Source organism: Mastigoproctus giganteus, chromosome 3 (assembly GCF_048544385.1).
Source record: "Mastigoproctus giganteus isolate SK-2022 chromosome 3, ASM4854438v1, whole genome shotgun sequence".
NCBI lineage: Eukaryota > Metazoa > Arthropoda > Arachnida > Uropygi > Thelyphonidae > Mastigoproctus > Mastigoproctus giganteus.
In genome coordinates this window covers 143,123,960-143,137,325 of record NC_143577.1, presented here as the reverse complement: position 1 = coordinate 143,137,325, position 13,366 = coordinate 143,123,960, and the positions used below count along the sequence as shown (strand labels likewise).

The following is a 13,366-nucleotide window of genomic DNA, read 5'->3' as shown; positions in this document are numbered from 1 at the left end:
GTATGGGAGAAGTCGTATTTAGGCAATTTTGTTTGTAGTTTTATTCTTTGGGAATGAATGATACTATAAATGAGTTTTAGTACAAGATAACTTGGAAAAGAGTTTTTGTAAGTTTAGGGAAATATTTAGTTATAATAGGATAATTTATTTTCAGCCGGAGTTCTGCTGGCTGAAATGTGTACAAATTAATAACCGAGGCATGGTTTATAAAAACTCTGAAATACTTTCTTTCTTGTTGAATTCGCTTTTCACGAAAGCTTTATTCAAAATTCAGTTCAATATTCACGTCATGTGAAACTAATTATTAAAGACTGTATGTATATATATATATATATTGTATGTTCTGTGAAATTCACCGAATTTAAGCTTATTAATTAAGAGAATACCAGTCTTACTGGTATTAATTCTCGCCATAATTATGGAGAAAAAAAAGATGTTTTAATTTTGTGATGGAACCTTAATGTCTATTAAATCAAATAATAAAAAAAATTAGGTATGATTCTCTAATATCATCTAAAATAAATCACTTTTATACGATGCATACATATCGTTGTTAAATGCAACAAGAAATATTCTTGAAGTGTAGATTTTATAGTGCAGTTCAATTTTAAGAAAACTCTGAAACTGTAAAATAAAATAAAAAATATAAATAATTAAATAAAATTGAACGTCAAGTAGGCAAGCAAGGAAGGGCCTTCACCCGTCCAGGAAAGCACAGAGTTTATGCAAAGTGCAACGAACCCTTCCCCATACCATCCAAAAGGTGAACTACGACACCCGCAAAGAGAAATAATAACTCAGAAGAAACAAAATTTTAAAATGCATTTCAAAATTTTCCACACTAACAACTTGATCACGACACATTTTCCACCATGACAATTCCAAAAGCTAGCATTTGTGATTCTATTACCAATAAAGTGTCAACCATATTTAAGCACATGTTGTAGTTCGATGTCTTTATTGCTTGTATCGGGGACATCCATGGTCACTTTTCTGGTAATAGCAGGCAATGGCAGATAGGAAATTTTCGGAGTTACGTAGAAGTCCCGTGATCATTTTGTTCTCCGAAACCTTTTCTTATTTTCTTTAATTTCTCTTAGTAAGGGTCGATATGGTTAGTAGTTGGTAGGTACTTTGCGTTATAACAGCAACAGATGCGTCTTACCTCGCATGATCCCGTGCCATTTTGCTTTCTAGGGCGGGTGGAGGCTCTTGCTGGTTTATTTGGGGTTCACTTTTATTCTACAGTTTTATACCTTGCTGAAAATTCGCATTTAACACCAAGCAAGTATTTTTTTTATTGAATTTAGCAGCAATTTGTAAAGGAAAGAAACAAACAAATAAAGGGAAAAGAATTCCCTTTCGATAAGAAAGGGAATCGTATTCCGTCTCATTAATTAGATAAACACTCAAGCAGACAAGTCACTTAAAATGCAATACTTGATTTTGCGCCATAACCTTGCCTTAAAACGTGCGCAGGCAATCTTCGAAAGAAATAGCTCGTCTCCATGCACTGTTTTTCCTAAGAATTTGGATTTTTGAAACTAAACGTCAGCTCTCTAGGAATGTGGAGACAACGATAGCAAAAAAGGAAACTATCATTTAACGTTCACATTATTCTTTATGATTTAGAAAATAAGTTTGAGACCACTCTGGATAAATGCATGCTATCAACGCAAAAATATATTTTTATTGCGTTAAGTATGTACATGTGAAATAAATATTTTAAAACAACTGATATGAGTTTTAGATTTAAAAATATCATCAGAAAAAAAAAGGCAACGAAGAGAAGTTGACATGAGCTGGCCCACATCGAGGCCCACACTTCAGGCCTTTTAGCATTATGGTTTTTGCTGCATGGTGCACAGTCTGCTTGCCTTCGCACGTGCGGAGGCATAATAACGTGTCCATCGAGTGGAAACTCTCAGGGGGAAAGTTGACGTAAGGTATCGACTCGGTCCAATGTGTCTTGGCAACCGTTTTTGTCCTCAGCGAATTTGTTGAAGCCCGCGTTGATTGCTTGAAAGGGAAGGAAACTGTCAGATAGGCGAAGTCAATGGAGCCCCGAACGGCACCTAGGGGCTGATACGAGAGCGGAACCGATGCCTGCCAGTTAATTCAAAACAGAAGCATAAATATTGTAGAAAAGGCTTTCATCAGAAACAGAACGTTTATGTGATAAAGTGGAGTAAAGTTATATGAGAGATAGAGAGGCTATTAATTCAACTGACTGCTCTTTTTTGGGTAGGATAATGGTTAACAGAATCTCAACAGATGAAAAATAAATCCATGGGTTGTGGATATTAAATTAGAATGCAATATTTGAAATATGCATTAGCCAAGAATATTTGGAATTTAAGGTTAATCCAAATACAGAAGCATAATCTTGCTTAGAAATATCGGTGATGTTCTAGATGCAGCAGATTTTTCGTTTTAGGATTGAAATTTTCTGTGCCTTTTAAGGAATTGAAGTGTATAATGTGAGCAGCAAGACTAGAGATAACACTCATTAGGGAAAATTTTATTCACCTACCCTTTAGCATTCATTAATCAAATAGGAGGTTTCGAGATGGCAAATGGAATGCAATCATTATTATTTCAGAAAGTTTTGTCATTCCTCATAGGAACTAGACGATATTGCTAATTTTTTTATTAATCTGTTGGAATAAGAGAGTATAAAACTATGATATAACTCTGGGTAGACAGCTAAAAAAATCGCGGTATACCTTGTGTGCACGAAATATGTTTTAAGTGAAAACATCTTTGACGAAAATGTGAAATGAAACGGAAATGACGCTAATGCAGTCATTAACGTTCATTCGGTAGAGTAAGTAGCGGGTTCAGAATTGGTTTTACTTTTGTTCGAAATTTAGTTGGTGCCGCTAACGATGTTTTCACATCAAAAAGGAGAAAGGAAAATGGAGAAATTTCGTCAAAATCTGGAGAGGCGTTGCTGTTAATAATGCTTAGGTTTACCGTATTCTGATCCTGTGAAGAAAACAAGGAGACACTGAGCGGGTGGGAATGATTTACGAAGTCTGAAAATGGAAATGTAGCAAATGTGGAAATAAATAAATTTTCCTTTATACTCAAGGGCAACCACCTAAGGTCTGAGCGCCGACCGGGTTAGCCAGATGGGTAAAGTGCCTGTCTGGCAACCCAAAGGTAAGTGTAAGTGTGTGTTGTTGTCATATGGCACCAGGGGTTCCCCATCTCCGCGTTGCTTTTATTGTGGTGAACCAGTTCACGACTCCTATTGAGACCCAACGTTGTCCCACTTAAGATCCGTGGAGGCAGACCAGTAACCCAGTAGCTTTAGATTCACTCTAGCAGGTCCTGCCGCTTAATTTCCTGGGATTTCGGCGGCTAGGACCTAAAAATAAATAAAGAAAGAAAGAAAAAATATCTGCGCTATCGTAAGGGTAATATTTGGTTTGCTAGGCCGAGTTTTGGGCATAAGGTAATTTTATCATGTTAAGGTTTTGATGTGTGGGAGGCTTTCGCTATGATGAAGGTAGAGAGGGGAGGAGACCGAAGATTGGGGGAAAAAGACAGAAATATAGGGCCAATAGAATAGATAGCCCCAGTTTTCAGTGGGGCATACCCATGCTCCACCAGAGTAGAAGTTTGAGGGTGGAAGAATGGGAACATAAAACGTCCCTTCCTCCCCAAGGAAGTGGGAATAATAGAGGAAGAGGGCTAGGGTGCCCTCTTCAGATCGCCATCAGGCTGTTTGCAGCTCTGCTGCGTTTAGTCTGTTCTGTTTTGTCACACACGGGGCTCGCCCCATGTGTGACAAAACAGAACGTTGCTTTTCTTTTCCGTGTGATCAGCATTATTCTTGTCCAAGTACTAGTCCCCTGCGGGTTTCAGTTTTCTGTCACATTTGGCGGCGATTTTTGTCAATCTCTATGTATTGAGATTGACACTAATAGCTATCTACGTTGCTGTAGATAGCTATTAGTGTTTTTCTCCTAGTGAATAGGTCTTGCGCATACTGGGAGAGCGCCCTATATTCATCCTCAGTGTCTAGGAAGTGGTGCTCCAGTCCTTTTGGGAGGTATCTCAACCTTGTTATTAGTAGCCCTCTGAGGTCTTCATAGTGTTGACAATCATAGACTATGTGGCTCCAGCTTTCGCTTTCCCCACATATGCAGTTAGGGTTCTGAACGAGTCCGAAGTCAAACAGCTTCTCCTTGTAGGGTCCGTGTCCGGTTAATAGTGTTGTCATATGGTACCCTGGAAAGTACCACGGTGGTTGCTTTGGGTATATTTTCCGGAGTTCTGGTAGAAATCTTTTTGTTACTTCGCCTTTTGTAGTCTCTGTCCACCTTCTCTGTCAAATATCTAGGAGATGGGTCTGTAGCCTAATTTTTTCGTTTTTTAGGTTGCCCGCCGGGTCAGTTGTGTATCCTTGTGGGTAGCGGCCACTCCCCTGGTCAGCAAAAAGAGTAGCCCCGCCCGAACAGCCTCCAGGTCCAGAGGGAGCACCTGCAATGCTGGGGTACTTACCGCGTTGCAAATGAGCGTTGTTGGTAGCAATATGGTCCTTTGGGTAATATCTAGTGTTCTTTTGTTGAATATCAGTGTCGTTTTTGGATACCACACCGCTGCCGCGAAGGTCGTGGGTTCGAATCCCGCCTCGAGCTTGGATCAGAGTAAAATGCAAATGGAAGGTGCATTAAATAAATAAATAAATAAATATTCATTTATTGCAAATACAGCAAGCCCATCACAGCACATGGCTAGGGGCAGATAAGAATACAGAGGAAATGATATAAAGTATATGTACATAGCAAATTTTATATAGATATTAACAATGGCTAGGAATTTTAGTTATGAAATTTAAAAAATTGTAGAACAGGGCATTTAGTTTTCAGCTGCCATTACTGGGTTGGATTATTTTTCTTCATTTCATCGGAGATCTGACTCCTGTAGGCTTCAGAGTTGATTAACCTGTTGCAATCAATGTTGTGATGATTTATGAAGTGAAGAGATGCATTGGGGAACATTCTGTCCATTTGTTTGAGCCTGGAGAGGTTGGATTTGAATCGCTGGTTTCTTGTATTTTCCCTGTTGGGGGCAGCTATTATATTGCCTAAATTTGGTGAATCGCATGCAGAGGTGATTATCTTTGCAAGAAGCATGACTCCAGACTCGTTGATCATCTGTTGCAGAGGCTTTGTTTTTAGGTTTTTATAAAGCTGTTGCCTGGATATTGTATGTGGAAAGCGAAGCTTCCTATTGAGCCATCTAAGAACCCAATATTCTAGGGCAAGGAATTTCTTGACGGTTACTTGAGGAGCACCAGACCAGATTTCGGAAGCATAGGACAGAATGGGAAAGATGCATCTTTGAACATGCTTAATGACTGTTTTTCTGTCTTGAATCGCTGCTGTTTCTTGTTTCATTAACCATTTTGCTTTTTGAATTTTTTGAGCAACATATAAATAGTGGGCATTAAAGGAGAGATTTTTATCAAAAACAACTCCAAGGTCTTTGTGAGCGTAAACATTTGGGATTGGGACATCTGCAATTTTGATTTCTATGTGGTTGGGTTGTTTCTGAAGGGAATAAGTAATTTGAGCAGATTTGCTTGCATTTATATTCAGATTGAGATCTTTCAGGTACTTGATGATTTCACAAATCTGTGAGTTCGCATCATTGATAACTTTGCGAATATCATCACTGGCTTTGGAGGTTATAAATAACTTTAAATCATCAGCATATGCCAGTAGATTTGGATTTTCTTGTAGAAGTGGTTGAAGAGATGCTGAAAATATCGTACTGGAGAGAACGGCTCCTTGGGGAATGCCTGTTGAGGTTGTGACGAGAATATCGTCAGTATTAGTGGGGAAGAGGAGAAGTCTGCGATTTAGGCTGTATTGAAGATAGGAAATAATCATTGTGTCAACGAGAAAGTGATTTTTTAGTATTTGAAAAGCTTTTTTGAGATCTATGTTGTCGAAAGCACCTTTGATGTCAAAATAAAATACGTCGCATTGTGCCTTGTCTTGAAATGCAGTTTGGATGCGTACAATGGTGTCAGCTAAGCTTGTTGTTGTGGAGCGCCCTCTGGGACCAAAATGCATATTGACAGGTGCCTTGGCGAAGATTGCATGTTGAAGATATGGGAGCATAATTTTTTCAATAATTTTAGTGATTATTGACGAAATAGCAATTGGTCGATGGCCGGGATGGTTATTTCTGCAAGCTTTTTTAGGAATCAGCGTAATCCTGAAAGTTTTCCACTGTCTTGGAAGGAATGGCTGGCAGATGCACCTGGAAATGATATGCACTAACGAATCAATGATGTATACGCTGGACAATCTAATAATAAAACCAGGGATGCCGTCAGGGCCTTCACTACTATCTGGGCGTATTTGGTTAACTGCACGCTGAACTGTATTTTTGTTCACAAGTTGGTTAATTAGCAGGGCTTGATTCGGAGACACATCATGTTGCACTTTGTCTGCTTGTTCATAGGAATTAAATGCTATAAATCTGTTTTGTATACCTTCAGTGAAAATGTCAGATCTGCTTGTTTTCATATTGCATCTTATCCATTCAACAACTAGATCATGCTGTAAGGTAGCTGTTGTTTTTGTAGATAGTGCTCTTTTATTGTGCTTTAGCGTGGACATAACATAATTTTTGTATGACTGAATTTTTTTTGAGTTGAAACAAAGCTCTGCTCTTTTTATATTTTATGTGTGCTGATGAAGTGCCGTATTTCTTCCACTGTCTGTGGTATTTTTGCTTACTTTTAAAGTATGGTTTCAGGTGGGATTTGAACCAAGGTTTGGAGTGAGAGGATATTCTAACAAGTTTGGATGCCGACTCTGTTTTCAGTTGATTCAGCCATTTTATAAGAAGAAAGGTGGCGTCCTGTATAGGAATATTTTTGAGAGAATCCCATGGGTAGTATTTTAAGAGCTGCAAAAACTTTTCTTTCTGAAGGAATTTAATTGATGATATTCTTTTAGTGATTTCCAGAGGGGGGCGAGGATTCCCGCAGCAAATTGTTGCTTGCAGTTCTATACTTTTGTGGTCAGATTTAAATGTAATGTTCGTACTAGATTTTTCATGCAGTGGAAAGTTAGAGTATACAAGATCAAGCGCTTGATTACCTCTTGTAACAGGGACATTGATTTTGTTTGCTCCTAGAACTAAAAATGAGTCAGACAGCAGCTTCATTTGTAGATTATATTTGGGCAGGGGAAGGTTAAAGTCGCCCATTATAATGATGTTAGTTTGAGGCTTAAGAACAGTAGTGATCCAGGTTATTACTTCATTAATGATGTCATCAGTAGGTCCAGGCGGAATATAAATATTATAAATTTGAAGCAGAGATTCCTTAACTTGAATTAGTAGGGAAATTCCTTCAAAGTTGAAAGTATTAGAGTTGTATGTGTTCAAAACTTTAAATTTGGATTTTAAAATTATTGCTGTCCCACCACCTCTACGATTAATTCTTGATGTCATGAATGGCGTGTAGCTGAGATTCTTCGGCAGTAGGAAAACATCTTGTAAAGATTCCTGCATCCACGTTTCAACTAAACATATGATGTCATGCGATTCTTCAACCATTAATGAAATAAGCGTAGACAGTTTATTTTTTATGCTTCTTACATTTTGAAGAAAAATGCTGAGATGGACATTTGTGTTAGAAGGATGTTTGCAAACAGATGTATTAGATGGCAAATTAAATGATGGATTAGGATGAGAATTAGGAATATTATTCTCTAGCTATGCAGAGAATTGCGCAGATTGGGAATTAGATGGTAACTTTTCACTAGAGTTGTTGAGCGATCCTCCAATGGCTCCATAAAATGGCATGACGAGTAGACCATTTGGCCAGATATCAGGATTTAGATATTGTTGTATGTCACAATCCTTTAGCTCAATTCTAAATGATGAATATGTGGGATGTTTCGTTCTTATTTTGAACGCTCTACCTGGAATTTCTAACTCTAATAGTAGTTGGTCCATCTGCTGGGAAGTAGTATTCGGGTCTAGCCTGCTAACAAAAATGTTACTATTTCTAAGCGTCGAACTATTTCTGTTTCTAATTTTAACACAAGACTGCATATTTCTTGTTCCTATTATGCTTGCATTTCTGTTGTTTTTGCGAGGAAACTTAAAACTTGGGGAGTTTGTAGGCAAGCCATTATGGGAAGGCACTTCAGGATAATGCTCAGTGCGATCATTTTGACAGTGCACGTACAAATTGCTTGGTTTTTGTTGATTACTAATAGAGGTGGATATAGGTTGTCTGCCTGTGTCAACACGTTGCGAGGAAGCACGATTGTGTTCTCGGACAGAAAGAGAGCTACAGCTTGATTTTTGGTATCGCGCAGCTGTTTTTTCTGGAACGAATTCTTCAGCTTCTGGGCTGAGGGCTGGAACTGCAGAGGCCTGATGAAAAGAAGGGTGAGGCACCGGATGGCTTTCGACCATAGCCTTTAGTTCGAGAAGCAAGTGGTAGAATTTACATTGCTGATCTTCAATACGAAAAAGATGTTGTTTAATATCTTCATTTTCTCTAAATTGTTTCCTCAGCATTTGTTCCAGAGAGGCAGATGAGCGATCATTGTTTGGGGCTGTTGAAGGCAGGGGGGACAAAGAGGAAGCGTCATCCGTTTGGGCGGAGGCATCTTTAGTTGACTTCCTTGTATGGTCTGAGGGCTTAGGAGATTGTACTATTTTGACGGGGGAAAACGAGGGATGGTCAACGTTGCTAAGGAGATCAGCATCTGTTGGGGTATCTTGGGAATTCAGCTTATGCTGATTAGGAGACTGTAAGTTTGCACTCCCCTTGTTAGTACTTTTGCATGAAGGGCATCTGAAGTTGTTTTTTAAATTACTGGATTTAGAAAAGTTCTTTATTAATGAACATGCATCACAAAAAACCATACTGCAAATTCCCTTGCAGATAACCCAATTCCGTACTGTTTTTTGACAGACATTGCATGAAAGAGCTTCTTTAGGTGGCATGTTGAAGAGTTGAGAATGGCTTTAAATATCAGCAAAAAGAATGTAACAAATAAGCAGGTGCGCCGTTATTGACACAGCAGGGAATCGAAGAGAAGAGTATTAAGCCTGAAGAAATAACAAAACAGTTCGGACGTGGGAGTGGCTGACTGCAAAATTGCTAGAGGGCTGCAGGACTTTAAGCAGGAACACTGCCAAGGTCACCAACAGCTTTGTGTCAAGGTAGGAATTTCAGGTCAAAAGTCAATAACGTTGCTGTTTGTAGCTATGCTAAACAAAGGCTCAGATAGCAACGTTGCACACTAAAAGTTCAAGCTTAAATAAATAGTACTTATCTTGATGAGGACTTCATAAAAACCATCTAAGTTGCTTGAGAGTCATCTATGGAACATGTCAATACACAGATTTTATAAAGATGCCATTTAAAAACTACTTAAAATCACTATAAAGAAGGAGCTGAATCACACACGTCTAACACCTAGGCCACCTGATAAGAGCATTATGGCCACAACTAAAAAAAAAAAATGGTTTGAGCAGTTCACAAGATAGAGACAGAATACAACAAATCACTACAACGAGTCACGCGGGACTGAACACGGTTATTCAAAGTGCATGCATTTTTGACCATTCGGCTCCAGTGGAGGGGAGGGGGGGTTATGCATTCAAATAGCATAACAACGGAGGAAAGAACTTATTCTGCATCTGGGGAAAATGGTCATGTTATTCCCATTATCAAAACGTGCCTGTTCAATTCTTTAAATTTTGTCTAATTGTACACTTCAGCTTCCCTTGCAGGTAACTTATTCCAAAATACCACAGACGTTGCTAGAGGCTAAACTTCATAAGGTCTAGTCTACTGTTCCTCCCAAATATTTTATAATTGTGCCCTATAATTTTTGTTTCGCTTAGCAGTGAGAATAATATTCATCCCTCATTAATTTCACTAAAGCGATGAGGGCCTTATAAGCTTCGCTCAAATCATCCTCATAAGGTGATTTCATTGAAGTAGAGTACTACAGGTAGTTACTGCTTAGCATCTTCATCAACATATTCGCCCTTGTGTGCATCTTCTATAGAAGTTCTATATCTTTCCCTAAATGTGGCTTCTAAACCTGCATATACTATTCCAAGTGCGGTCACACCATTGTCGTACAAAGGGGGGGGGGGGCGGATAATGACCTTTTCATCTCTACTTTAAAATTTTGGTAAAATTCCCCACCCCGTAAAAAAAAGTACTGAAGCCTACAAGTTGATTGTAGTTGTACTACAAATAAGGTCAGGGAGGCTAAAGTTGCATATGAGAAAGCAAAGAATGGGGACAAGGAATTTTTCATGTATGTCAATAGAACAACACCCTTCCTGCTGAGAAGTGGCTTTGCGAGCGAGGCTGAGCCATATGATGTCGTAATTACAGATTGTTGTTTATTAGAAAAACTTTTAAGCATAAAGGCAAGTAAGGCTCCCAGAGTTGATGGAATATACCCTGTAGTTTTGAGGGAGTGTATTGAACCACTTTGGTTAATTATGAAGTCATCTTTAAACTTTGGGAAGATTCTTTTCGTTTGGAGAAGTGCCAATGTATCGCCATTACATAAAATCGGTTCTGAGAGTGAAGTTGGTTACTAAAGACCGGTTAGTCTGACTTCAGTGGTAGATAAAATCTTAGAGGTAATAATTACTAATGCAATCCACGGCCATTTAGATGGATATGGCATTCTGTAGGATATACATGACATTGTTAAGGGCAACATAGCAAATACACAGTGTTCTATAACCAAATCACAACATGATTTTGTTCTATCACTTAGTAGTCTATTTTGACATTTGTTCAAGTATGGAGACCTCATCTGAAAAAAAAGACGTTGAGGTTCTTGAAAGGGTACAAAGACGGGCAACTCGAATGATGATATCGGTAGAAGGACGACCGTAAGAGTAAAGACTCAGGTTATTATTATTTATTATATTGCATAGATGATTTGGATTTGACTAGGTCCCTCATGAGAGGTTACTGTATAAGCTTGAACAGGTTGGGATTACTGATAAGATTCTAATATTGATTGCTGGGTGGTTGCGGACAGAAGGCAGAGGGTTGAATTAATGGATATTGTTCATATTGGTGTAACGTCAGGAGTGGGATCCCTCAGGGATCGGTTCATGGATAATTGTTGTTTCTCATTCTCATAAATGGCATCAACGAAGAGACAGTAAGTGTGACGTAAAGATTGGCAGAGTCGTTAATGATCAGTGCCAAGCAGTGCTCCCTCAAGATGACTTTAACAGACTTCAAAGATAGTCAGAGAAGTAGCAGCTATGTTTTAATGATGCTAAATGCAAGATCTTACACTTGGAGAATAGCAACTCACAATTAAATTGTACACTTTGTGAGGTTGAATTAAAAACAGTGGAGAAGGAAAGGGATCTGGGAGTTACAATACAGACAGATATGAAGTTTTCTGAACAGTGTAAACAGGCAGCAAGTAAAGCTCATGGTGTCCGATCGATGATTCATCGAACATTAACCCGTAGAGGTAAGGAAGTCATAATCCCACTGCATAAGGCAATTGTAAGACCACATTTGGAACAGTGTTCAAGTATGGAGGCCTCATCTGAAAAAAAAAAGACGTTGAGGTTCTTGAAAGGGTACAAAGACGGGCAACTCGAATGGTGATATCGGTAGAAGGACGACCGTATGAGGAAAGACTCCGGTTATTATTATTTATTATCAATTTTACCCCAGGAAACTTTGGACAACCCTGGGACGGCAATGTGCCAGTTGGGTGTGAATTTATATACTAAAGTGCGAGGAAACACACACATTACCATGTACCAGAGTACATGCGTACTCGACCTGACATATTTACAAAGATCAATTTACAGGAGCTCAAAAGAAAAACAAAGTTTGTAATAAACAGCAAGATGAATGCAGCAGAAAAGTCCAGGTGTAGGTGAACATCATAGATCCAATAGCTGGTAACAGTTGTTATGTATTTCCTTTCTGTAGAGCTTGTCCTCACAGAACTTATCAGGGTGGATGCCTAATTTATTGTAGATCTGAAGGCAGTAGGCCGGGAACATGTCCCTAAGGAAATCAATGTTTGTAAGGTTAAGCCGCAGAGGGAGGTAGGAATCGGGGTGTTCTCCTCTTGTCTTCTTTAGCCCAGAGATTAATGAAGATATAGACAGAGCATCAATTCGACCTGTGATATGCCGAGCCAGCGTGAGTGTATTTCTTTTCGTAATGAGAAGTCTCCAGGGAGTGGTGCCAAAATTAGCTTGGATGACGGATCTGGAGATAGTAAATTGGTGGCTCCACCACCCAGTTCATCCATCTGAGCAACCAATATTCCAGCCTGAGGTACTTTTTTTTTTAGGTGGGGGGCAGGAGCAGATGACCAAATTTCAGATACGTAGAGAGAGATCGGGGTAATGCACCTCAGGATGTGCCGAACAAGCAGCGCTGGGTGATGCACACCAACGAGCTCCTGACGCACTGCCCAAAGTGCCGCGTACGTCTTCTGTCTCATCATGGCAAAGTGAGGCTGGAAGCCGAGTTCAACATTTCAGGTGAGTCCTAGGTTCTGTACGGAAAGTTACCCTTTGCACCCTTTCACCGCTAACGAACATTTGAACATCATTTTTGACGCTTTTTTTTTTTGGTTATCAGTAGTTGAGCTGATTTGGAAGGGTTCAGCTGCAGCCCAATTGTGGCTAGATAGTTTCCAGTTTGGTAATCTGCGTAGAAGCATATTGGTTAATATCAAAAATCTGATAATTTGAACTCACGTAGAACTTCACATCGTCGGCATAAGAAACAAAGTTAAGAGTTACATGCTAGGAAAGGTTCTAAAACAGCTGCGAAGTGGATAGTTGAAAGCACAATCGTTGACGGTAACAGACAGATGCCTGGGAAGTGGAACTGACTTCAAAGTTTGTAGCAAGGTATCTGTTAGACCGAAGTAGTGCTTAAGTATGGTAAACAGAGTTGGAAGCTATATTTTGGCATATGCCGATTTAATGTCCAGGAAGATGATGTCGATCTGGAATTTGCTGTTGAGGGCTTGGTGGATTCTTAAGAGACAGTATCTAGAAGATTGGTGGTTGTTGATCTTTTGTGCAAAACGGTATGAAGATACTCGGTCTGTGACCAAAGCAGTGCCGGGCAATTGCTGTCTGAATCGCGTTTTCAAAGATTTAAGTACTGATGGCAATTGGTCTCAGATCCTTCGGAGATTTGGGTTTCCTAATCTTTGGAATGGGCTTGACATGATAGTATCTCCAAATTGATGTAACAATTCCAGATTGTAGGATTCGTTTGAATATGTGAAGTATAAGGTCAACTATGTATGTGCTACATATTTTTACTATGAATAGT

The 13,366-nt window shown here is 39.2% G+C and overlaps 1 protein-coding gene across 1 annotated transcript in view; it reads right to left on the bottom strand.

The window, feature by feature from the left end:
- LOC150088299 (uncharacterized) overlaps nucleotides 1-13,366 on the bottom strand; it is a 344,867-nt gene that overhangs the window by 301,052 nt on the left and 30,449 nt on the right. The window lies entirely within an intron of this gene.